Source organism: Podarcis gaigeae (genome assembly GCF_964106915.1).
Source record: "Podarcis gaigeae genome assembly, chromosome: 2".
Lineage (NCBI taxonomy): Eukaryota > Metazoa > Chordata > Lepidosauria > Squamata > Lacertidae > Podarcis > Podarcis gaigeae.
Window position 1 is genome coordinate 64,770,681 of NC_139679.1, and position 25,087 is coordinate 64,795,767.

General features: G+C 43.4%; 1 long non-coding RNA gene across 1 annotated transcript in view; it reads left to right on the forward strand.

Annotated features, from left to right (window-relative positions):
• The window catches only part of LOC310839826, a 54,658-nt gene that overhangs the window by 27,822 nt on the left and 1,749 nt on the right, over positions 1-25,087 (forward strand). The window lies entirely within an intron of this gene.

Consider the following 25,087-nt stretch of genomic DNA (forward strand, 5'->3'; position numbering starts at 1 on the left):
CAGAGCTAATGCACACCCCGATATTGCTTAGGCTGAAAAATGGTACTGACAGGAAGCCATGCTGGCATCTGTGCAGGCTGGAGAGAAACAAGTCTGTTTAGGAAGACAGCCAAATAATATAATGGGGTATATTCAATGCTAGTCCTACTTGGAGTAGGCCCATTGGAGTTAATGAACATGACTCTATGTACGACTGCCATTGGCTGCAACCCAATGTTTTGGTCCTACTCCAGCCAAAACCTTAAAAAAAACCTTCCCAAAGATAAATACAGTTAACCTCAAATGTATGATTTCAAATGTTTTAAATAAAAGCTGAGACCGGCAAGATCAGAATTAATCTACCTGGATGAAAGCTGAAATACTGCCACTAATCCTCAACCTGGCATACAGGCATCGACTTGGTGTGCATAGACTTAATCCAGATCAAAGAAAACCCTCAGAGCTGGGTTTGCTCTCTGAGACTCACACTCCCCACCCAAAAATGAGATCTTCCAGATGGAAACATTCAGGGTTGCTTCACACCAGACACATTTCCTGCATCCATGTAGGAAAAATCTTGCACAGAAGGCGTATACCATGGCAGGTCTTTATTTATTTATTACTCTGGTGGTGTCTGGGCATGTACACTGGTCCCATGTGGTGAAGCACCCCTGCTCACATGACCTCTTGTCACTTGCATCATTGCCTCCTGTGGGAGAGAGTTTTGTCGTTTGACCATGTGCTGCATGAAAAAAGACTTTATTTTATCCATCCTGAATCTTCCAACATTCCAGTGATCAGCATCTGTAAACTCATGAGTGGTCCATGCAACTGCACACAGATGTGAAGCCTCATTACAACACTGTCTGGGGTAGTCTTTTTAAAGAGTCTTTTAAAAAAAATCCATTATCTAACTTTTTATATTTCTCCCTCTCTACTTAATCTTAATGTGAGACTTAGTTATGTACTCGGACATCCCAAATATATTTTCTTCTATGTACCAGACCGTTTATAGCTGCTCAGTTTGGCTATATGCACCTGGTCCCTTGCATGCACAGGCACAGCAGAGTGGGAGGGCTGTTTGAAAGCTCTTTTGCAAAGAGCCTTGTGCTGCTCTTTGAACCTCTGGAAACCAGAGGTTCTTCACAGGTGATTCTTCAAAAGTTCTTTATAGGCTACATTCCACAGCCCTCTTGTGCATTAAAGGCTGCACTCCTTCATATCTTTACTGGCGAATAAGTCCTCTTGAAAACAGTGGGGGTTGTTTTCAAGTAAATTTGCATATTAGAGTACAAACTCAGTCAGTCTGCTGCATTCACAAACAATGGTAAACCATGGTTAATAGTTTATCATGCAGATTGTTCCTGCTTTAATCCTCCCTGCTAGAGAGCAGGAGCAACAAACCATGATGCTTTGCTTGGCGCTATGTCTGAACTAGAGATGGTGTTTTTTTTTTTCATTCCAAACAAACCATTGCATGAAGCCAATAATTGTTTTTTTTTAATTAATTTTTATTCAAATTTCCAATAACCATTCCGTTTATAATTAAACATCCAATTTAACTTATACATTCTTTTAGACTTCCATCAGCCTATCTGACAATTTTCATATTTATCACAACTTCCAACAATTGTTCTTGGCTTACCAGTCATTGATTTATTTCAGTAAAACAAACCATGACCCTCAGTTGCAACATAATGCTAAGTCAAGGATCTTGTTCCCACGGGGTGATGAGGGGAGAAATCTGCATTCATGGCAAACCATGACCACTTGTGATGATGATGATGATGATGAGTTTACTTTTCTTTACTTTATTATTTATATCCTGCCCATCTTACTGGGTTTCTCCAGTCATTCTGGGCTGCTCCCAACAAAATATTAAAAACACAATAAAATGCACTGCAAAGTAATACAGACTCTTACACATCTAAAAAAATTCCTTCCAGTAGCACCTTAAAGACCAACTAAGTTAGTTCTTGGTATGAGCTTTCATGTGCATGCACACTTCTTACACATCTATTATTCTCGAACCATAAATTAAATTAGCAGATGCTGCAGAAGCCTGCAAAACTGCTGGTACAAGAAGACAGAAAGGAAATGAGCTTTGTAAAAAATGAGTTTTGAAAGTAACATCCTGGTATATCACAGCATGGCGGCTGAGGGCATAATGTCTGAGGGCATAATGACATATTACCGGTATATACAAATGTGTGCAGCAGAGTCCCGCTGACTTTTTTGTTTAAGACAAGAAAAGTTGCTCTGCACGGGTGAAATTTGGACCGGAGAAACAACTACCCAGTTGATCTTTTAAAACCTGTATTTAATCATTGTGGTGATTTAATCAGTATTTAATATTACGGGTGTGGCATTCAACCCAATGACACACCCAAAACATGTTGTTTTTCCCCCCTATGAGAGCAAGACCTGAGTTCTGCTCTTTGCTTCCGACTGTATAAAGGTTAGGAGTGAAGGGAGTTTGGGTTCGAAAGGCCGTGGCTCAGTGGCAGAGCATCTGCTTTGCATGTAGAAGGTCGCAGGTTCAATCCCTGGCATCTTCAGGTAGGACTGGGAATGTTGCCTGTCTGAACCCTGAACAGAATAGATGATACTGAGCTAGATGGACCAAGGGGTTGGCACAGTAAAAGGCAACTGCCTGTGTTTCCTGGCCCCCTTCCCATGCATCTAACCAAAGGTGTGAATGGAGCTGCACATGGACACAATCCTTTGCTTTGTAAGTGCAATTTGGAACCGTGATGGTGCAAAGCTCCTGATAAGTGGAAGAAGTTGCATATAGTTGCATGCATGTAAAAGTCCATTCATGCCTTCCACAGAATGTTCAGTGCACAGAAGAGATCAGGACAGGGCAGAATGCATCAACTCATCTGACTTCAATATGTTCAGTGATTGTAGTTTGAGGGTTAGAATGATCAAGGCTCTTCTTACAACCCAAGTGAAATGCCTTTATGTGAAAATCCCCATGGGTTTTAAGAGACCCTACTACTAATAAATATGCCTATGTATTTTTAAATGGCATCAGAGGAGAAGGGGAAGTCCTCACTTCTTTTTGTGTTTGCAGATAAATGGATGGAAATGCAACAGAAGGAGTCCGTTTTCAGCATATCTGAAGGATTCTGTTACTGGCATGCCTCTGTTTGTGAAGAGCTCCCCCCAGAGATTTTTATAGGGCATGTATAATTAAACAATGACACACATTCTTGCACACAAACAAGCTATTCCCAGTTATCCATACCAGAGTTTGGATTTTTCTTTAGCCGCAATGCTGGTGGGACATCTTCTTCAAACAGGTGTGTTCCTTAGCAGCCTATCAGTGGTATTGTCCTTCAACAACCATGTTCAGTATGGTTTTGTTTGTTTAATAGGAAAGAAGAGCAAGATATAAAGAGGGTTTTTTTAAAAAAATGTCAGACATGATTTAATCATATGAACATCTCTCCTCTGGAACAACTCCCAGGTGCTAATACTCTGCTGAAGAGATGAGGGACCTGTGACCCTCCAAGTGCTGCTGTACTACAATTCCCATCATCCCTGACTACTCATAGACCAGGCATAGACAAACTCGGCCCTCCAGATGTTTTGGGACTACAACTCCCATCATCCCTGACCACTGGTCCTGTTAGCTAGGAATGATGGGAGTTGTAGTCCCAAAACCTCTGGAGGGCCGAATTTGCCTATGCCTGTCATAGGCCTTACTGACAGCAGTTGTAGTCCAACAACAGGTGGAAGACCTTAGTTTCCTCACACCTAACCTATTGTAACTATGTATGTTTACCTGAAATAATAGCATCTTTCCCCCGCCTCTAGTTCATCTACTCTTTCCCTCATGTCTTTTAAAAAATTGGCTCCCTTGGGGTAAGGACTTGCCAGACCTGTTCTCTGTAAAGCACGAGATACACAGAACAGGGATAGCCAAAGTGGTGCCCTCCAGAGGTTTTGGACTACAACTCCCAAGAGCCCCAGCTAGCATGGCCAATGGTCAGGGTTGCTGGGAGTTGTGATCCAGCACCTCTGGAGGGTGCCATGTTGGTTGACTCTGAAATAAAACTAGATGGTAATAGTCATAATAATAATATTAATAATAATAATAGCTTTTGAGGCAAAAATTTGAAGCAGGTGGAGTCATGTCTGCAAGAGCTGCTCAATCATCATTTGACTGTTGAAGGGGCAGAGGATGAGATGCAACAAAATCTCAACAAATTAGAAAGCATGGGAACAAGAACATTTTCGGCTGGCTTAAGAAACAAACAAACAAGAGGGAACTTGTTAGAAAACAAGGAGGAATGAAAACTTGTGTGTTTTGCATGTATTTATGGTGCGGGTAAACAAGGAATGAAAGGAAATGTTTTGCTGTAACATTTTGAAAGAATGAAAAAGAGTCAACATCTTTAAAACAGTCACAGCAGCTTATGACATTATTTACATTATGACATTATTATTGCTATTTACTCAGGGCTGGTAAACGGTTCCTGACACATTAATAGACCAAGTTTTGCTTGAGTTCTAATCGTTCCAATGACTCCCTTCCCTCTTTCTCTTTTTCTTCCTCCTCCGCCTTTTTGAAATTGGTGACCCTTGCCTCCTTCATAACTCCATTTTTTAAAAGGCATTAAAAGAATCACTCCTGCATGCTAGTCCTTGCCACTTCTAAAGTGGCCTAGCTCTAGGCAAAAGGCTTGAGATGCTTCCACTGCCACCCTGTGCCACAGAAGTAAGAGTGTCTTACTCCCAGGGAGGGAGGGAAGAATCTACCAATTTTGGTTCTTTCAGTTTTCATTTTTCCAAACTTAAATTTGGTTTTCCACATTTCTGCAGCACCCTGCAAATTTCATTTTTTTAAAAATCCTCCTGCATTTTAGCGCAAATGTCTCCCAATAAACCCTTTTCTATATGAAGTTTTGACGAATGTACACAATTTTGCAAGCAGTTTCTCCTAACATAATGCATTTCTGTATGTTATTGTTGCTAATATATTCATTTTTATGCACACTTCTACCCAATGTATGCCTTTTTGTAAGCAACTGCATCACGAAATTCGGATCAGTGTGAATTTCAAAAGGATGGCTCTTTTTCACATTATTTCAGAAAGTGCGCATTGAATAAATTTGGCTTTAAATGTGAATTAAAATGAATTTACCCCTCATCCCTACTCCTAGGGAAGGATAGGTTCATAGTTTTCGGCCCTTCTATTGAAAGTAGGAACCAAGGGAGTGGAGAGTGCTCTTGTTTTCAAATCCTGCTTGCAGGTTTCCCCCAGGCATCTGGGAGGCCAGTAGAGGGGACACTGGCCTGATCCAGCAGGCTCTTCATAGGTCCTTAGTGTGCCCTCTCTTCCAACGTGGGACTCAGCAGGTACTTGTGTTCTGCAGATTCTTTAAGGTTGTGCCCACACATGTTAAAGGTGCAGCCAGAGGCGAGACAGCGAGAAAGCCAGCCACAGTCGTAGCTTGCCCAGTGCTAACAGCAAAGGATCTTTTGTACTCCAAGAGCAGCTTAGAGTTTAGTGCTATATATGTGTGTTTGTGCAGGCATGTGCGTATTAACCAGCTGAGAGATTACACCTCGTATAGTGGCAGTTTCACCTTGAAGTTCAGAACTATGGGGGTTGGGTATCCACCCAGTGTGGGGAATGGAGGGTGCTCATCCTGTATTGCTGTATGTTCACTTCATCCAGTCATATTCTACTCAGCACCTCACTCCCACCCTGATACTAAGCATTGCAACTGCTCGGAACACACAACTGCTTGCTGCCTGTTTAAACCCTGGCTTTAATGCTGCAAAATAAGCAGCCACATGCAGCACATGCGCACGCACACACGCACACACACACACACACACACGCAGAGTGCTTTTTTCCTTTAAAAAATGTTTAGGGGTACTCTCATTTTGATTCAAGAAAATCACCATTTTATAGTTCAAAGCAGGAAACATAAATACAGTACAGTAAATGGACAAAAGTACACACACAATTTTTATTAAATATTCTGTTTTACAATTTAAAATGCTCATTTTACATCCTTAAGATATCAGTCACTTCCCTTCATCTCTTCCCATGGTTCATCTAACATATCATTAATCCCTGCATATTTTACAAAAACTATACCATTCAGTATTCCATTATTGCATCCATCAAAACCTATTTACGCTGTTGACTTAATCTTAATGCTGCCAGCGCTTTCAGCTGTACACCATTATTTCCCATATGGTGAATAAACATTTTCCAATCTTCTTTAAACGTATATTCTTCTTGTTCTCTTATTCTATATTTTATGTCCACAAGTTGTACATACTCTGTCAACTTAAGCTGCAGCCGCATGCAGTATTCTTTGTCTTGTTGCCCCTCCCTGCCCTCCTCCCTTGGCTGCTGAAGGCAGTCTGCCCCTGAACACCAGTTGCTGAGAATTCCAAGAGCACTGTCATGCTCAGGTCCTGCTTGCAGGCTTCCTAGGGGCATCTAGTTGGCAACAGTGAGAACAGAATGCTGAACTAGATGGGCCCTTGGCCTGATCTAGCGGGGCTCTACTCCACTAAGGCTTGTCTAATCCAGCATCCCATTTCTCAGAGTGTCCTGCCTCCAGGACACAAGGGCAACATCTCTTTCCTTCTGTTGCTCTCCAACTAATGGTTATGCAATGCCACCTGCTTTTGTACACAGAAGTTTTATACATGATTAAAAGGCATGAATATATTTCTCCTCTGTGAACTTGTCTACACTCCTTTTGAACCCATATATCACTCAACCAATCAGTAAGCTCAATCTCACCGGCTGTGTTTCATCCAAAAAGGTTGCAAATCAAAGGAAACCCAGCAGCAAAATTAAATAACACACTACTGTATGTGGAAGGGACACTGGTTGCGCTGTGGGTTAAACCTCAGAGCCTAGGACTTGCCAATCAGAAGGTCGGCGGTTTGAATCCCCGTGACGGGGTGAGCTCCCGTTGCTCAGTTCCTGCTCCTGCCAACCCAGCAGTTCGAAAGCACGTCAAAGTGCAGGTAGATAAATAGGTACCGCTCTGGTGGGAAGGTAAACGGCGTTTCCGTGTGCTGCTCTGGTTCGCCGGAAGTGGCTTAGCCATGCTGGCCACATGACCTGGAAGCTGTACGCCGGCTCCCTCGGCCAATAAAGCGAGATGAGTGCCGCAACCCCAGAGTCGGTCATGACTGGACCTAATGGTCAGGGGTCCCTTTACCTTTACATTACTGTATATGGAATGATAAAGCAGATAGCGGCATGGGAGTCAGACCATGGGTCCATCTAGCTGGCTGGCTAGCCGTCTTCTGGAGATTGAACCAAGGACATTCTTCACGTAAAAGAGATGCTCTGTCATAGAATCATAGATTTGTAAAGTTGGAAGGGACCCTGAGGGTCATGCAGGAATCTCAAAAGCATCCATGACAGATGAGCACCCGACCTCTGCTTAAAAACCTGCAGTGAATGAGTTTTATCAAACAGACTGAAGTGGTAGCTCAGTCCATACAGCATGAGATTTTTAATCCCAGGGTCATGGGTTTGAGACCCACTTTGGGCAAAAGATTCCTGCATGGCAGGGAGTCCAACTAGACGACCCTTTTGGTACCTTACAGTTCTATGATTCTATAAAAAAGCATCCAGTAATTCATTAGAACATAATAGGGGCCAATGAAATTAACTCTCAAAATGCTAGTAAACAATGAAACCTGCTCTTGACAATTGCAAGCATTCTCTTTCTCCAGCTCCCCTATACTATCCCAGCGCCCTGATAAAACCTCAAAACCCATCAAATAGATTCCACTCACTCAACACACTTCCACTCACACAAATTCCACACCCTTCAACACACCCAGGCCTCAAACAACCTACACCTGCCTTCTGTTAACTTTTGTCTTTCCTTTGTTAGTTTTCCTGATCCTTATGTTGAAGGCTGCATAAAACGCAGTGGCAAGAGCATATTTGCCTTCAGAGTTTCCATTCTCTGTGTGAGGACCATTCATGATCAAGGCATCTGAATGAGTCTGGTGATTCGCACAGTGCATCAGAAGGAAATCTGGGACAATGTAACACAATGCACTGCCGTTACTCGAAGTCTGAGAAGATGGCCTTTGCACTTTGCACTTGAGATGTGAAATTCGTCCCATAAAATCAAGGCACAACTGGGGTGGAATGCCTGGCTGCACACCTCCTGCCTTTGTCTTCCACATGTTGGGGAAAGGAGGATTTGCTGTGCCAGGCACCATGTCAGCCTGAAAAGGCATTAGCATTTTCTCCTTCATATGCTATTATAATCATTGGGTTTCAAGAGGAGGAATTTTCAGTGGCAGCTAGGAATGCAGCTACAGGCTGTGTACATGTTGCCGTTTACTCCAGCTCCAGTTTTTTGCTCCACTAGTGTTCTCTTTCTATTCTGCTCCTCCTTTCCTCAACTTCTATGTCCCTTCTGTTCTGAGTTACCTTTCATTTGCCTTTAGGCTTGATTTAACAAACTGTACATGAAGTATACACAAAGACAAAGAACTGAGGTTATTGTGTTTAATAGGTAAAAGTAAAGGTGAAGGACCCCCGGACGGTTAAGTCCAGTCAAAGGTGACTATGGGACGCTCATCTCGCTTTCAGGTCGAGGGAGCCGGCATTTGTTCACAGACAGCTTTCCAGGTCATGGGGCCAGCAGGACTAAACCGCTTCTGGTGCAACATTGTGATGGAAGTCAGAGTGCATGGAAATGCCGTTTACCTTCCCACTACAGCAGTACCTATTTATCTACTGGCGTGCTTTCGAACTGCTAGGTTGGCAGCAGCTGGGACAGAGCAAGAGGGAGCTCACCCCGTCGCGGGGATTCAAACCACCAAGCTTCCAATTGGCAAGCCCAAGAGGCACAGTGGCTTAGACCACAGTGCCACTCGCATCCCTATGTTTAATAGGAAGCAGTCACTGGCCGATCGAGGTCAATACTGACTGCACTGGTAGCGGCTCTTGAGGCTTTCAAACAGGAGTCTTCACTAGATATGCCAGAAATTGGACCATAATTCCCAGAGTTCCCTGGGAAGAGGGATTGACTGTTAAACCATTCTGTAGATCTGTGAATGGAATAGAGGTCTCCTAGGGGTATGATTCTCGCTTTGGGTGCGAGAGGTCCCGGGTTCAAATCCCGGACGAGCCCAAGTTTTTTGGGACGCAGGTGGCGCTGTGGGTAAAACCTCAGCGCCTAGGGCTTGCCGATCGAAAGGTCGGCGGTTCGAATCCCTGCGGCGGGGTACGCTCCCGTCGTTCGGTCCCAGCGCCTGCCAACCTAGCAGTTCGAAAGCACCCCTGGGTGCAAGTAGATAAATAGGGACCGCTTACTAGCGGGAAGGTAAACGGCGTTTCCGTGTGCGGCTCTGGCTCTGGCTCTGGCCAGAGCAGCGATGTCACGCTGGCCACGTGACCCGGAAGTGTCTCCGGACAGCGCTGGCCCCCGGCCTCTTGAGTGAGATGGGCGCACCAACCCCAGAGTCTGGCAAGACTGGCCCGTACGGGCAGGGGTACCTTTACCTTTTTAACAATTCTCAGTGCCCTATGGTTCCCAGCATTATTTTTGGAAAAGCCAAGGCTGTTTAAAGTGATAGGATACCACTTTAAAGGTACAGTGGTATCTCTGGCTGTGAACAGGATCCGTTCTGGAGCCCCGTTCACATCCTGAAGCGAACGTAACACGTGACTGCAATTCTGCATGTGCGCGAGTCATGTTTCACCACTTCCGCGCATGCACGTGACTTGATTTTTAGCGTCTGCACATGCGCGAGAAGCGAAAGCTGGAAGTAACGCATTCCATTACTTCCGGGTTGCCGCAGAGCACAACCCGAAAATGCTCAACCTGAAGCGTATTCTTCCCGAGGTATGACTGTATAGTGAAGAGAGGACCTGAGTTCACATCTAAAAGAGAAGATCACCATAATACAGAACTTATTTGCTTTTCAGATGTTGGCTGCCCTCTTTGTGTGGGATTCTCTCCCCCCCCCCCATACATTATAACAGAAACAATTTTCAAATTGCATCTTGGAACACTGATGTAGGCAATGTGGTCTGTGACCTTAACAGAGCCAATCAGAGCACATAAAACTTTATGTCCATTTATCAGAACAAGTGCATCACGTGCTAATGTAAAAACAACATAGAGTCTTGTGGCTCCAAGATGAGCACTTTTATTACCGCGTGAGATTTTATGGACTGAAGCCCACTTCGTTAGGTGCATTTTTAGCTGTTTACTGACATCTTGTGGCCATCTTGGACGAAAAGGCAAAACTGCTGCCTTACTCCCCTTCTTTTTTTTTTTTAATATATTTTATTAAGGGTTTTCTTGTTTTACAGTGTAAGTGTAATGCCTCGTATTTTTTTTCCCCGTGTAACATTTTTACAAATCCATTTCATTTGTTGAGGCATTAGGGGGAGAAGAAAAAAGAAAAAGAAAAAAAAAGAAAGGAGGGTGGAAGGAGGGGAGATGGATGGGGGTGGGGTGGGGTAGCGGTGTTTCTATTATGCTTAATGTATGTACCGTATTTTTCCTTCTATAACACGCAGATTTTTTCTTCTAAAAAGGAAGGGGAAATGTCTGTGCGTGTTATAGAGCGAATGTGTGGTCCCTGGAGCCGAAAAATCATGCAAAAATCAAATCGCGGCGCTGCACGCTGCACGGAGAAGCGAAACCTGAAAAGAGGAAGCGGCTGCTTTCCTGCATTCTGCCTCAGGGTCTTACTGCCCACCCTCCTCTGTTTGCTGTGTTTGCTGAAACGGAACAAAGAGCAGGGAAAGCCCCTCCCCTCCAGGCAAGCTCCGGTGCTGCTGGGGGAGAGGGAGAGAGAGGGGGGAAGGGAGAGAGAGGGGGGGAGGGGGAGGGAGAGAGAGAGGGGGGAGGGAGAGAGAGAGGGGGAGGGAGGGAGTGAGAGAGAGAGAGAGAGAGAGAGAGAGAGAGAGAGAGAGAGATGGCTGGCTTGGGTGGGGGGAAACTTTTGCCTTTCTCTCCTCCCTCCCGTTAAATCCCTCTCCTGCATTCTTAGCCAGCTGCTTCTCTGCACACCCCTCTAATGTCCCTTCTTTGTTTTTCCTTCGCTCCCCACTTAAAATGTGGTTACAAAGCATGGATCCTCAGGATCTTTGCATTGGGTCACCCCAAATTCACCATCAGATCACATAGCATGTCCATGGCTACAGCCTGCACCAAAAAAATCACGCACCCACTGTTGCCTGGGGCTGCAATGGTGCAAAAACGTGGTTACAAACCATGGATGCACAGGGATTCTCAGGATTTTTGCATTGGGTCAGCCCAAATTCACCATCAGATCACATTTCTGTGGCCACAGCATGAAGCACAAAAATGATACATCCACTGTTTCATTCAGAATGTTTTTTCCCTTGTTTTCCTCCTCTAAAAACGATGTGCGTGTTATGGTCAGGTGTGTGTTATAGAGCGAAAAATACGGTAGTTTGGTGTCAGCGTGCTTGTGTTGTTCACTTGTGTTCCTTTGGTGGTGAGAGAGGTTGGGGTTGGCCTAGGATGTGATTGTTTGTTTGTGATTGGCTGTGGTGATCTTTGTTTTCGTGTCTGAGTGAGGTGGGTGGGTGTTTTGGATCAAGTTAGCCATATTGATTTGTATGCTGTTGGTGGATTATTGTCATTGTCCTGTTGGGCTGTGTATGTGATAAAGGGGAGCCATACCGGGGTGAAGGTGTCTTCTTCTGTTTGTCCCCGTGTCAGTTTCAGTTTATTAGTTAATTTTTCTAGTAGGGCTGTTTCCCATACTATTTGGTACCATTGGTCCATGCTTACTCCTGACAGGTCTCTCCAGTGTCTGGTTATGGTGTTTCTGGCTGCTGAAAGTAGGTGGGTTATGAGTTCTTTGTGGTGTAAATGGGCATTGTTGTCTTACTCCCCTTCTGAGATTAGGGAGGAGCCATGGCTTATTCAAGCTCTGGCATCACCAGCTAAAAGGATAGCAAATCATGAGAGATCTAGAAAGTCACTATCAATCACAGCAGACAAGGCTGGAAGAAATGAACCACTGCGGTCATAGAATCATAGAATCATAGAGTTGGAAGAGACCACAAGGGCCATCGAGTCCCACCCCCTGCCAAGCAGGAAACACCATCAGAGCACTCCTGACATATGGTTGTCAAGCCTCTGCTTAAAGACCTCCAAAGAAGGAGACTCCACCACACTCCTTGGCAGCAAATTCCACTGTCAAACAGCTCTTACTGTCAGGAAGTTCTTCCTAATGTTTAGGTGGAATCTTCTTTCTTGTAGTTTGGAACCATTGCTCCGTGTCCGCTTCTCTGGAGCAGCAGAAAACAACCTTTCTCCCTCCTCTATGTGACATCCTTTTATATATTTGAACATGGCTATCATATCACCCCTTAACCTCCTCTTCTCCAGGCTAAACATGCCCAGCTCCCTTAGCTGTTCCTCATAAGGCATCGTTTCCAGGCCTTTGACCATTTTGGTTGCCCTCCTCTGGACACGTTCCAGTTTGTCAGTGTCCTTCTTGAACTGTGGTGCCCAGAACTGGACACAGTACTCCAGGTGAGGTCTGACCAGAGCAGAATACAGTGGCACTATTACTTCCCTTGATCTAGATGCTATACTCCTATTGATGCAGCCCAGAATTGCATTGGCTTTTTTAGCTGCCGCGTCACACTGTTGGCTCATGTCAAGTTTGTGGTCAACCAAGACTTCTAGATCCTTTTCACATGTACTGCTCTCAAGCCAGGTGTCACCCATCTTGTATTTGTCATACTCGGTATTATACAGATTCATGGTTCAGATTTGTGCACAGCAAATCAGGTGACTGTGAACTGCAAAGTTCCTAGTTTAAACTGCCATAGATCCAATGTGAGAGGAAGTTAGACTTGTGGTGCCTCTTGCACCTCTTAAATCAGGAATGCATGCACTGAAACAGAGGTTTTTCAATAAAGGTTGGATGGTTACCTATCAGGGATGCTGTGAAACCAACACAATTGATTCCAAGTTCCTGTAAAAACATGTACATATACATAGCAGAGCAAGTATCAACGCAGTAAAAAAGCTTTTCTCCCCTCCAGGTAATTTTCGTTGTGTATAATCGGGTTATTTAACCACACAGAGGTCTTTCTCAGGACTGGTTATTAAGATGCTTAAAAATCCCTGCAAATATTTTAAAAACGCGTATGGGGGATCATGGTATCCAAATGACATACAAATCCAAAAAGTGTCTTTTTATAAAAATAAAGCCGCCCCTGCAATATTCCTCTATGTGATTATTTTATTATCTCCTAGTTAAAACCAAACTGGAGCATCTGCAGTGCCATACCTCTGTTGCTTGCTTCTGCCTTTTCTATAATTAGCGATTATAATAAATATTTGCTCCGCTGAGCATTAAAAAGGTATGCGCTGCTCCGACATCTCTCAGACGTATAATGGGTAGGCACCAAACTGGCAGGAAGCACTTTATTTGCCTGCTATTAATAGCTCTTCAGGATTATAAATGGGAAATAGTTACTCATCTCACGAGTTGTTTTCCAAGTGGGTGAAATCTGCCATTTAAATAGATAGCTGCACATTTGGGCATTAGGAGCAGAGCAAGCAGCAGCTGGGGCCCGTCAGATGGATGGGAGTGTGCGAAGAGAGCGGTGCGTCTTCCGCCCCGACAATGTTTTATTTGCAGTCCCTGTTAGTTATTTAATGTAAACATGCACAGTACGGCAAGATGCAGAAATGCAGAACAATCATAAAACAACAAGTAAGAGCAGGTAGTTGAAAAGCCAGCAGCCAAATGAAAATCGGCAGTCGCCTCACCCTGCCTAACGTTAGAGCCGGCCCTGAAGTCATGCCATGGCTAGGAATGGCTCAGTCTCCTTTGGCTATTCCATGCTCTGTGGAAGCACTGGATAAAACACACCCACAACCTCTCCAACACTTTCAGCCTCAGGAATGGAGACAGTTTTATAAATCCTTAAAAAAAATATCTGTTTAGCGGTTCTCCTGAAACAGGTTTGTTGGCTGCACACTAGAGAAAGCAGCATTTATTAGTGGCTGGGCAACCCCGGCTTTTGTTTACAAAACTCCATTGGGATTATTAACTAATAATGCGAAATCTAGCCTGGAAGCAGAAGGCATTATCCTCCATCACTTGACGCATCCAGGAGGGAGCGAGGAATTGTTATTGAGGTGGATAATAAAAGAGGATTGAAATCAATCTCTTGAGTGCCGATATGAGATTAAAATTTGCCACTGGGTGGGTGGAGAATTCAAAGATGTGCGATCTCGCTTACTTTTTGCCTTTGGAGGAGCTCAAAGGCCATACCCACAGCAGAGGAGGGCGGTTCAGTACCAATCAACGTGCATTTCATTAAAAAACCCAAAAAACTCCTAAAAAGTCACAGGTTTCTTTTGCAGTTCCCATGGAACAGGAGACAGAGGCTTCTCTTGCAGAAGCAATTAATCCTGTATTGCCTTCTGCTGCGCTCCAGATTAAATACGCTGGACCTGGGAGTGTTATTTCAACAGCGAGGAGTGGGAAATTTCCTTGGGGAGGTATATTAAACAATATATACAGCACTGTGACACCTTCCTGATGGAGAATCAAGAAACTACTGGAAACCCTGATTTGTGTTTTTCTAAAAAGGGGATCTCTGTGAGTAGGTAGGAGAGGAGAGGCTCGGGAGCGACGTGCCATGGCTGTACTAGTATACCGTATTTTAGCCATTTCCAACAAAACCTGCAGATGCATATGCAAATTATCCTTCTCCCTTCTGCTAAGGATTATGATGCTGGGATTACTCAAAGCAGTGCTAGGATGTTACGCAGAGCATCAGTGCAGAGCAGGCAGGGTTTTTTGTGTTGTTGTTTTTTTTGCTGCTACAGAAAGCAGGAAGGAAGGAATGTCGCGCGTATATCCTATTTTTCAGAAGCAGTTGGGGCAGAGGGAAGCAGGGAGGTCCTAGCCAAGGATGTGCAACTCGGTGTGCTTAAAAGGTTTGCGGGGACTTCCGGAGGCGGCGCGAAACAGCAATGGCGGTCCTCTTTGCGCTGTGAAGAGGGGCTCCGCGAAAAAGGGTCGTCCGCTACGGCAAAGCGGAGACCCATCAAGAAAAACCGCAGGCAGAGTGAGCCTGCGGCCGTGGGACTCGGCGGGCGCCTGGAGCCCCCCCAGAAGCGGGGAAGGAGCCTCGTAAGAGGCTCCGGAACGTGAAAGGGGGAGCGGCGCTGTGAGTTCATCGCTCTTTTCGTGGAAGCAAAGCCGCGCTGCTGCTGCTGATGAGCGCTGACCTTTCTTCTTGAAATTATCGGAATTGGAGCAACATACCCGTGAGTAAGGGTCCTAAATTTTACAATTAAACTGAAGAAATTCGACCGAAAGCGGGAGGCGAGTAACAGGAAGTCCGCCTCCCGACTCTGCTAATTAGATCAAAGCAAGGGCTCGGAAACGAGCTGAAGTATTTAAAAAGGGATTTTAAAAGTGGAAGAAAGGGTGCATTGAGAGACTCTGTATTTTGAAGATAAAAAGGAAAGAACTGTGGGTTGTATAGACTTTTATTCTTTAGAACTAACCTCCAATTTCTGGGCTAAACGGGGCTGAAAGAGATAACCCCGTCACCGGGCTGCCAGTGCATAGAAAAAGAACTGTCAAACTGCTGTCAAACTGACGACACTGTTGCAGAGATCGAAATTGTCGCATAGACTGAGATACTAACATTAAACATTGTTGCATGGACCGGTATCGATACTTTATGGCTGGATCTTAAGAGATTAGAAGTTTTGGAAACCTTCCTTTTGTGTTTGGGAATTACAAAACTCAATATGGGGAATTGAGGAACTTCAATGGCGGAAAATAGTTCCTTTCTTTTTTGAAACTTTGAAATACTCCCCCTATAGGACTGTGGAAATATAGTTGCATGGGAACTGAGCTTTATTGAAACCTTTTGTGGTTTTTTTATTTATATTTGGGACTTGTTTTTCCCATGGGACAAAAAACCATTTGACCTTGAACAGAGGCAGGTGTGGAATGAGCGGCACAGGGAGAACAAGAGCAGCTAAAGCTAAAGATAAAGAAAAAGAGAAAAAATCTGGGCAACTGCTGCAAACAACTCTAACTCATCACCGCAGATCATCTGTCCCAACTGTGCTGACAGCACAGGAGGTGGAACTAGTGCAGCCTGCTGCAGAAGACATGGCAACTGGAGGATCTGAAACAGTTTTAAAACAAATTTTGGAACAATTGGCAGTCTTAAACCAAAAAGTGGACAATCAAACATCAAAGATTGACCAAGCTACATCCTCTATTGGCAAATTAACTGAACAGGTTTCGCAGCACACTCAGGCAATTGAGAAATTGCAAGGGGCTACGGCAGAAAACTTTAAATTAGCTGTGGAAGCCAATCAAAAAGCAGAACAGGCGAACTTAAAGGTGGAGGAAATTAAAGGAGAGGTAAGACCTTTGAGAAGGCAGGTAGGGGAACAACAAGCCTACCTGGCATTGGTTGAATTGAAAAGTAAAGATAGTAATCTCAGGATAAGGGCTATCCCGGAATTGGAACAAAATAATCTAGAGGGATTTTTGTCACTTTTGTTCTCCAAATTCTGGGGAATTGAGGAAGAAAAGGACTTTAAAATTGTGACAGCCTTTAGACTGGGAAAATCAGTAAAGAAAGACAAGCCCAGAGATTGTTTGGTTGCTCTGAGATCAAGAGAAGAAAGGGATAAGATACTAGGCCTACATTTTAAGAAATCTTTGGAGGTAGAAGGTAAAAGGGCCGAAATTTACAGAGATATACCTAAATATCTCTTGGAACTTAGGACTACCTATATAGATTTGACCAAATTGTTGAGACACAACGGAATTCCTTACAGGTGGGAGTTTCCACAAGGACTTTCATTTACTTACAAAGGAAGGAAAATAAAGATTAAATCACCTGAAGACCAGCAGAAGTTCCTACACGACCACGAGGAGGACCTGCAAAAAGGAGCTGCAGCTTCTTGGCCTCCACCACCACCGGGACCATCTCCAAGAGTTATACCACCAGGACCAGGACCAGCATTACCTCCCCCGGGATCGGGAGGAAGCTTAGATACCCCATTGTAGAACCCGTCAATTGATTCAGGATGTCTCTACAGCTTCTTAGTTGGAATATAAATGGCGGAAACTCCCCGGAAAAAAGAAGGAAAGTCTTTCACATTTTGAAAAAGGAACAACTGGACGTTATTTGCCTACAGGAAACACATGTGACAAGGCTCCATAGAAAAGTGTTAATTAACAAAAGACTAGGCCAAGAATTTATTTCTTCAGACAAAGTTAAGAAGAGAGGAGTGGTGATTTACGCAAAGGAGAGCCTGTCACCGAAATTTTTATTTAAAGATGAATATGGCCGAATTTTGGCGATTGAAATACAGACGCAAGGAGAAAAAATTTTGATATTAGGAATATATGCTCCAAATGAGGGAAAGTCGGAATTCTTCAGGAAGCTGCATGAGACTATGCTGGATTATTTGGACTATAGTAACATCATTATGCTGGGTGATATGAATGGGGTTGCGTCTGTAAATATGGATAAGTCACAAAGTGCCAACATATCGAAAGACGGCAGACTACCCAAAACTTTTTTTGAAATGACAGACAATATGGACTTAGTGGACATTTGGAGGGTTAAGAACCCCCTAGGGAAAGAAGGGACTTTCTTTTCTGAAGCTCATCTGACATGGACACGAATCGACCAAATCTGGACAACTAGAGGACTGGCACCTAAGACTAGAAAAGTGGAAATCTGCCCAAAAACCTGCTCCGACCATAATGCTTTGAAAGTGGAATTGAGACTAAATACAACCGGATCCTTTAGATGGAAAATGAATGACACTATTCTAAGAGATCAGGAGATTGTTAAGAAGGCCCAAAAAACTTTAAAGGACTATTTTGAGATAAATTTGAATACTACTGTGGAAAAAAGAACAATCTGGGACGCAAGTAAGGCAGTCATGAGAGGGTTTCTAATACAACAAAACACGATTAAGAAAAGGCTCTGGAATGAAAAGAAGGAGAAGATATTGGAGAGAATAAGAGAAGGTGAGAAAAAATTAAGATCTAGGCCTAAGTCGAAGGACGTGTTAAGAGAAGTGAAATTCTTCCAGGCGCAATATTCAAAACTGATAAACCAAGAGGTGGAATGGAAAATCAAACAAATGAAACAAAGATCCTTCGAATCGGCGAATAAGTGTGGGAAACTGCTAGCATGGCAGTTGAAAAAGAGACAAAAGCTTAATACGGTTACAAATCTAGAGATTGAAGGGAGAATGGTTCAGAAACCCGAGGAAATCAGAAAGTGCTTCCAGAGGTACTTCAAAGAACTTTATACACAAGGGCCGCAAAAAGTCTCAGAGGTGGATCAATTTCTAAAAACTAATGGATTACAAAAAATACCCCTGGAAATGAGAACAAACCTGAACTGTAATATTACACAGCAAGAAATTGAAAGTGCCATTCAAAATCTTCAACTTGGCAAGTCCCCAGGCCCGGACGGCTTAACCTCCAAATATTATAAAGTTTTAAAGGACTATTTGATACAACCTTTGATGGAGGTTTGCAACCAGATAATGGAGGGAGGGAGGGCACCGGAAACGTGGAAAGAAGCTTTCATCACATTGGTACCTAAATTAGAGACTGAAAAGACCCAACTTAAGAACTACCGCCCCATCTCACTCCTAAATGTGGATTATAAAATTTTTGCAGATATTTTGGCAAATAGACTTAAAAAAGTACTAAATGAAGTGATTCACAAAGACCAGGCTGGCTTTCTCCCTGGTAGGCATTTGTTTGACAACACAAGAAACATTATTGACATTTTGGAACTTCTACAAACAAATCTGAATACCAGAGCGGTTTTGATTTTTGTTGATGCAGAGAAGGCCTTTGATAATATTTCTTGGATGTTTATGAAGAAAAATTTGGAAGGGATGGGAGTGGGGCGGGGGTTCGAAAATGGTATAGAAGCAATCTACACAGAACAAAAAGCTAAATTGATAGTAAACAATGTGGTGACAGAGGAGTTTAAAATTGAAAAAGGGACACGCCAGGGGTGCCCCCTATCCCCCCTATTGTTTATTTCAGTCCTGGAGGTGTTGCTAAATATGATTAGAAAGGACCGGTTGGTCCAGGGAATTGAGGTCGGAGTGAAACAATATAAATTGAAAGCATTTGCAGATGACTTGGTATTAACACTTCAGGAACCAGTCTCCAGCACTAAAAGAGTGTTAGAATTAATTTCTGATTTTGGTCGGGTGGCGGGGTTTAAGTTAAATAAGCAAAAAACCAAGGTTTTAGCAAAAAATTTGACAGTTACAGAAACAGATGAGTTCTCTAAAGAAACGGAGCTGAATGTGGTTAAAAAAGTAAAATACCTAGGGGTGCACTTGACCTCCAAAAATTTGAATTTGTTTAAAGATAATTATGAGAAATGCTGGTCAGAAATCAAAAGAGACTTGGATATATGGTCAAGATTGAAACTTTCCTTGTTAGGCCGAATAGCTGCTGTAAAGATGAATGTATTGCCGAAAATGTTATTTTTGTTTCAGGCCCTACAGATCGTGGACAAGGTGGAATGTTTTGGAAAGTGGCAGAAGGATATTTCTAAGTTTGTTTGGCAGGGCAAAAAGCCCCGAATAAAGTTTAAAATATTAACCGATGTGAAAGAAAGAGGGGGATTTGCCCTGCCAGACTTGAGGCTATATTATGAATCTGCAGCCTTCTGCTGGTTGAAAGATTGGATTTTATTGGAGAACACTGATGTCCTGGATCTGGAAGGGTTTGACAATGCGTTTGGGTGGCATGCATATTTGTGGTATGACAAGGCCAAAGTGCACAAATTGTTTAAAAACCATATTGTCAGAAGAGCAATTTGGAGGGTCTGGATAAAATACAAAGACTTATTGGAGAGTAAAACTCCGAGGTGGCTCTCACCGGTGGAGGCCAAGGCACGTAAGAGACCCAACATGGAGGCCCATTGGCCTAAATATTGGGAAATAATTGAAAAAACTGGAGACAATTGGAGGTTGCTAAGTTTGGAGAAATTGAAAACTAAGGTACGAGATTGGTTGCACTATGCGCAAATTCAAGAGGTATTTAAAATAGATAAAAAAGTTGGATTCCAGGTGGAAAAATCGAAACTAGAGACTGAATTGTTAGAGCCAAAAAGTAAACTACTTTCGAGAATGTATAACTTGCTGCTTAAGTGGAATACACAGGATGAGACAGTCAAATCCGCAATGATAAAATGGGCTCAGGATGTGGGGCATAACATTATGTTTGCAGACTGGGAAAGGTTATGGAACACCGGTTTGAAATTCACGGCATGTACTGCCTTGAAGGAAAATATTATGAAAATGGTATACCGGTGGTACATGACCCCAGTCAAGTTAGCCAAGATATATCATCTGTCTGACAACAAATGTTGGAAATGTGGAGAGGCGGTAGGGACATTCTTCCATCTCTGGTGGACCTGCCCGAAAGTGAAGGCCTTCTGGGAAATGATCCATAATGAACTAAAAAAGGTATTGAGATTTACCTTACCTAAAAAACCAGAGGCCTTCCTTCTGGGCATGGTGGACCAGAGAGTGCTTAAGAAGGACAGAACCTTTTTTATGTATGCTACCACAGCAGCAAGGATCCTGATTGCAAAATACTGGAAGATACAAGATTTACCCACGCTGGAGGAATGGCAATCGCAGTTGATGGACTATATGGAACTGGCTGAAATGACTGGCAGAATCCGAGACGTGGGAGAAGAAACAACTGAGGAGGATTGGGAAAAGTTTAAGGACTATTTGAAAAAACACTATAAGTTGTATGAATGTTAAAAAAAAAATGCACCTTTCAGGAAATTCTAGCTTCAGCAAATGTAAGTTATCGGAATGAAAATTAAGACACAAGAATTTAGAGGTAAAATAATGAAATAACTTTATTGTGTTTAATATAAAACATATAAGAATTGAGCGACAGTAAAATTGAAAATAGGGAACATGATAAAATGGAAGTTACAATAAGTTTTGAAATAAGTTAACAAATTGCTGATGCTTTATAAGACTGAGAACGCAGGGTTCGGAGGATGTGAGGAAGTCCTATAGGTTAGATGGAAAAAGAATATGGAAATTTGTTATTTATATGTCTCTTTCTTATAACCTCTCTTTATTCTTTTTTCTGTATTTCTATACCTTTAAAAAAGCAATAAAAAAATGTTTAAAAAAAAAAAAAACCTATCAGGGATGCTGTGGCAGAGGATTTCAGCAGGGGGCTGGGCTGGATGATTTTGGAGGTCCCTGTCTAATCCAAGACTCTGCTATCCCAGCTCAGTAGGGATACCATTCTTGACTGTGCAGACACTGAGTGTAATATCCACAGTTACAACTATTTTGTAGTGTATCATGCACCCAATACAAATCACAGTGTTTTGGTTTTTTGTTTCAAGTGTTGCTGAATTATTACCAAACCCTTGTTGCTAATCAACAATTACAATGATGAGACCGGAAAAAAAGTCAGAACTGAAAATCTATGCAACTGGCATTTTCGGAGAAGTTGCTTGGTGTTGACATCATCCAAACTGTTGTTTTTTTAAAAGTTAGTTTTATTAAAGGGTTTTCATAGTTAAGAGTCCTTTCTACAGGTCAGTTGCATTCAGCGTCAGACGCTGTGTCATAGACATGGTGAGGTCGGCGGGGGAGAGAATCGGGAAGAGAAGGGAGAGGGAGAAAGAAAGGGGGCAGCGATTTTTAACTCTTTTGCTTAATGCATTTGCAGAGTTTTTGTGTCAGTGTTGTGAGGATAGGTTGGGGAGCTCTGCACATGCACTAAGCAAAAGAGTTAAAAATCGCTGCCCCCTTTCCTTCTCCCTCCCGATTTTCTGCCCCGTCAACCTCACCATGTCCATGTTCACTCCAACTGTTAAAGCAGTTGTCATCAAGCTGAAATTGCCTCCCTCTGGCCCAGCAAAATTACACCTCGCTCTCATTCAGAACCTTTTCCTCGTCAATCCACCAGGGGGAACTCTGCAGCTTCCTCCCAAGCTGCTGCTTGCTTCTCCCATTTTTTCTCTCAGAGGCAGGCCGACCCAGGAGCAGCCAAGGAAGGAGGGAGGGAGTGGGGTGCAGATGCCTGGCAAGGTTTTCATCGACTGGCGGGGTGTGTGTGTGGAGTGAGGGAAGGAGCCTGTCTGGTAGGCTGTTATTAGCTTGGACTCTGGGAGAGATGCAGACTGTGCTCAATCGGATGGAATGCTGCCCTTGTTCTGACTGCTGATGGAGATAGGGAGGGAGCCCTAGGATGTGAGGGAGCAACTGGTGAGCAGGTTATGCGATCGCTCTCATCCATTGTCTGCATTTCCTTTCCTCCATTCCTCAGTCAGCAGTGGGAGTGTGCATGGAGGGAGAGGAAGGGACAGATCTCCTATCCCGCTTTGTTTTTCTCCTCAACATCCATGCCAGTTTTTAAACTGGAGAGAACCCAAGGCAGCACGATTGAACTATCGTGGACCCAGATGGAAGCCTCTGAGGGGTTTCTTGAGGTGGAACTGAGGTGGGCTACTATGGCCTGAGGAACAGGAACAGGACACCGAGATGGTCTCCAGCTGGGCTCCAACATTGCCCAGCAACCTGAACTGGCCTTACTACTACTCTAGACTTCAATGTGTAGAGTTCAAGACTCATTCACTGCACTCGTTTGAGTGTGCTGCTCCATGTCAATCCACGCTTGCCTTTTGTGTTTGCCTTTTCTAATGAACTTTGTAATGGCATCTCTATTTCTTTGTTTTAACTGTGGGCTATACCTTACCTGAAAGCAGGTTACATGTAATAACAAAAGATGGTGGCTGAATGCTTATGGAGATAGAAGGGCTAAAAGTATGAGGGGGGAAGATGGGGGGGCACTTTTCATAAAATGAACATCCTCTGACTCCCCCCCCCCCCCCGTTTTAACCAAATTGTGCCTCATAGCCTTCTAAAAGCCTTGGGTGGTATCCAATTAAGTCACCCTCAAAGCAGATCTGTTGAAATGAATGGACTTAAGTTAGTCCACTGATTTCAGTGGGTCTTCTCTGAGTATGACTAACCTTGGATACCACCCAATAGCTTAGAAGGGAAGTGGGCTTCCTCTGCCCCCTCATGTAATTTGAGGTCTGGTAAACAGAAGAGTTTCTTACTAGCACTAGCTCTTCAACAGTGTCCCACAAATTTTTATTCAGATCAAGAGGGGAAAGAACATATGGACCTTGTTCTGCTTTAGATGTTATTTAGCATGCATGCATAGGTGCTCAGGAATCGGGTTAACTCCTAAATCAAAATGGATATTATATGTCACATCAATAATCAAATTAAGTCGACCTATATTGTCTTCATTGCAGGTTCTCAAATAAATGGTAATCTGTGCGCTCCATTCAAATAGTCTAGTGCACACTCAAGAATATCTCTACTTGACCCTGTGTTTGATGCTTTTTCAGATTATTGCGATTGAGGCTCCTTTTGACCAAGGGCCTGGCCTAGGACCTGAGACATTCACACAAAAAATGTTAATGTGGTCTTTGGCCTGTGATTTCCACAATGCAGCCCTGGCTTTGATTATGAGGATGTTGCCTCTGAAGAAAAGAGGTTGTTAAAATGTGCATTGATATGTGTGTGTCTGGCAGGGAGTGATCCTCTGAGACCACCAGCAATTTTTGAGTGGTCTGAGGGACAGAAACCCCCTTTGAGAACCATTGACTGCATCTTAGGACCACTCAGCTGCAAAGAGGACCAAGATCGCCCTTAAAAACAGAACAGAATGGCAGGCAAATCTCAGTCCTACCAGTGAACATGGCTTAATTTCACTCTGCTCAGCTTATCACTCACATGATATCCGCTCCGTCGAGAGCTAAACGCTTTTGATTTGTAGAGCCTCGGAATGATAAACATACTGAAATGAGGGTTGTTGATATGCAAGCTATGTTGCAAATATGCAAGCTATGTTGCCCTGTCTCAGTATCCAGCCAATTTCCTGCAAGGGTCCATTGCACTCAACCCAGCCATATTATGGATGATGAATTGATGCTGTTGAAATACACCCCAAGCTGAAGAACACCACCTGTGCCCTTCTAATTCTGGAGCAGATGTCATCCCAAGGCTTACAAATTCCCATCCTAATTCTGCAGATACGTAACTGCTGAAAAACATGTGTGGTTTAGCTATAAGCAAGAGTGGTGAGTCTTGTCTCTCCTACAATTCAGTTCAATTATTACAGCACTAAATATTTGTTGCTGCTGTTGCCTGCCAGATATTAGACATATAGTATTGTACTAACATAGCTTGAGTTATAACAGCTGCAACATCTTTGGCTGCAAATCTACAAAACAGATGAGTCATCCATAAGTGGGTCTCATATTTCCTGCTATTGTTTTGCTTCTACTCCACTCAGTTGTGTGCCATTGCTTGCACCGTATCTGGAGATGATAGCTCCTGGCACAATATCATTGGCAACCATAATATGATCTTCGTGATGGCTGAGTGATACAGGCAGTATCCCCTCATCCAAAATATTTAGTTCCTGATGCAGCAGCTTGTTGATTCAGGACACTGATACAATCCCACAAACATTTCTGGCTGAATGGTTTATTCATGGCTCACTGCTTGTTGGATTTTTGCGGTTCTAACAAGGGGTCCTGTACTTAGCTGAAGAGATGCCAGGAATGGCCCTAATGTTAGGCAAGGTGGAGCAGCCACCTCAGACAAAAGTTTTGGATGGGGTACCATGAAAAGGTAGCAAATTGTCAATTATTTTGAATATTGGATTTACAACTAGAGGAAGGAGGGGAATCATGAAGATTCTGGGGCTCAGTTTTGCTCTGTCTCTGAAAGATGTGCTGTGCTGTGGTGTCAGCCAGCCATTTTAATATAAGCCTTATACATTCTTTTTTTAAGGGTCATATATATTTACCCACAACTTAGCGAACCCCACCCCAAGTTCATAGTCTGTGGTAGTCCTACTCAGAGTAGACTCATTAAAACTAATGGACATGACAAACTTAGATCTACTCTGAGTATAACTTACTTGGATCCAACTTTCAAGTGTGGAAGCTCTCAGAGACTTAGCAAATTGATTCCTC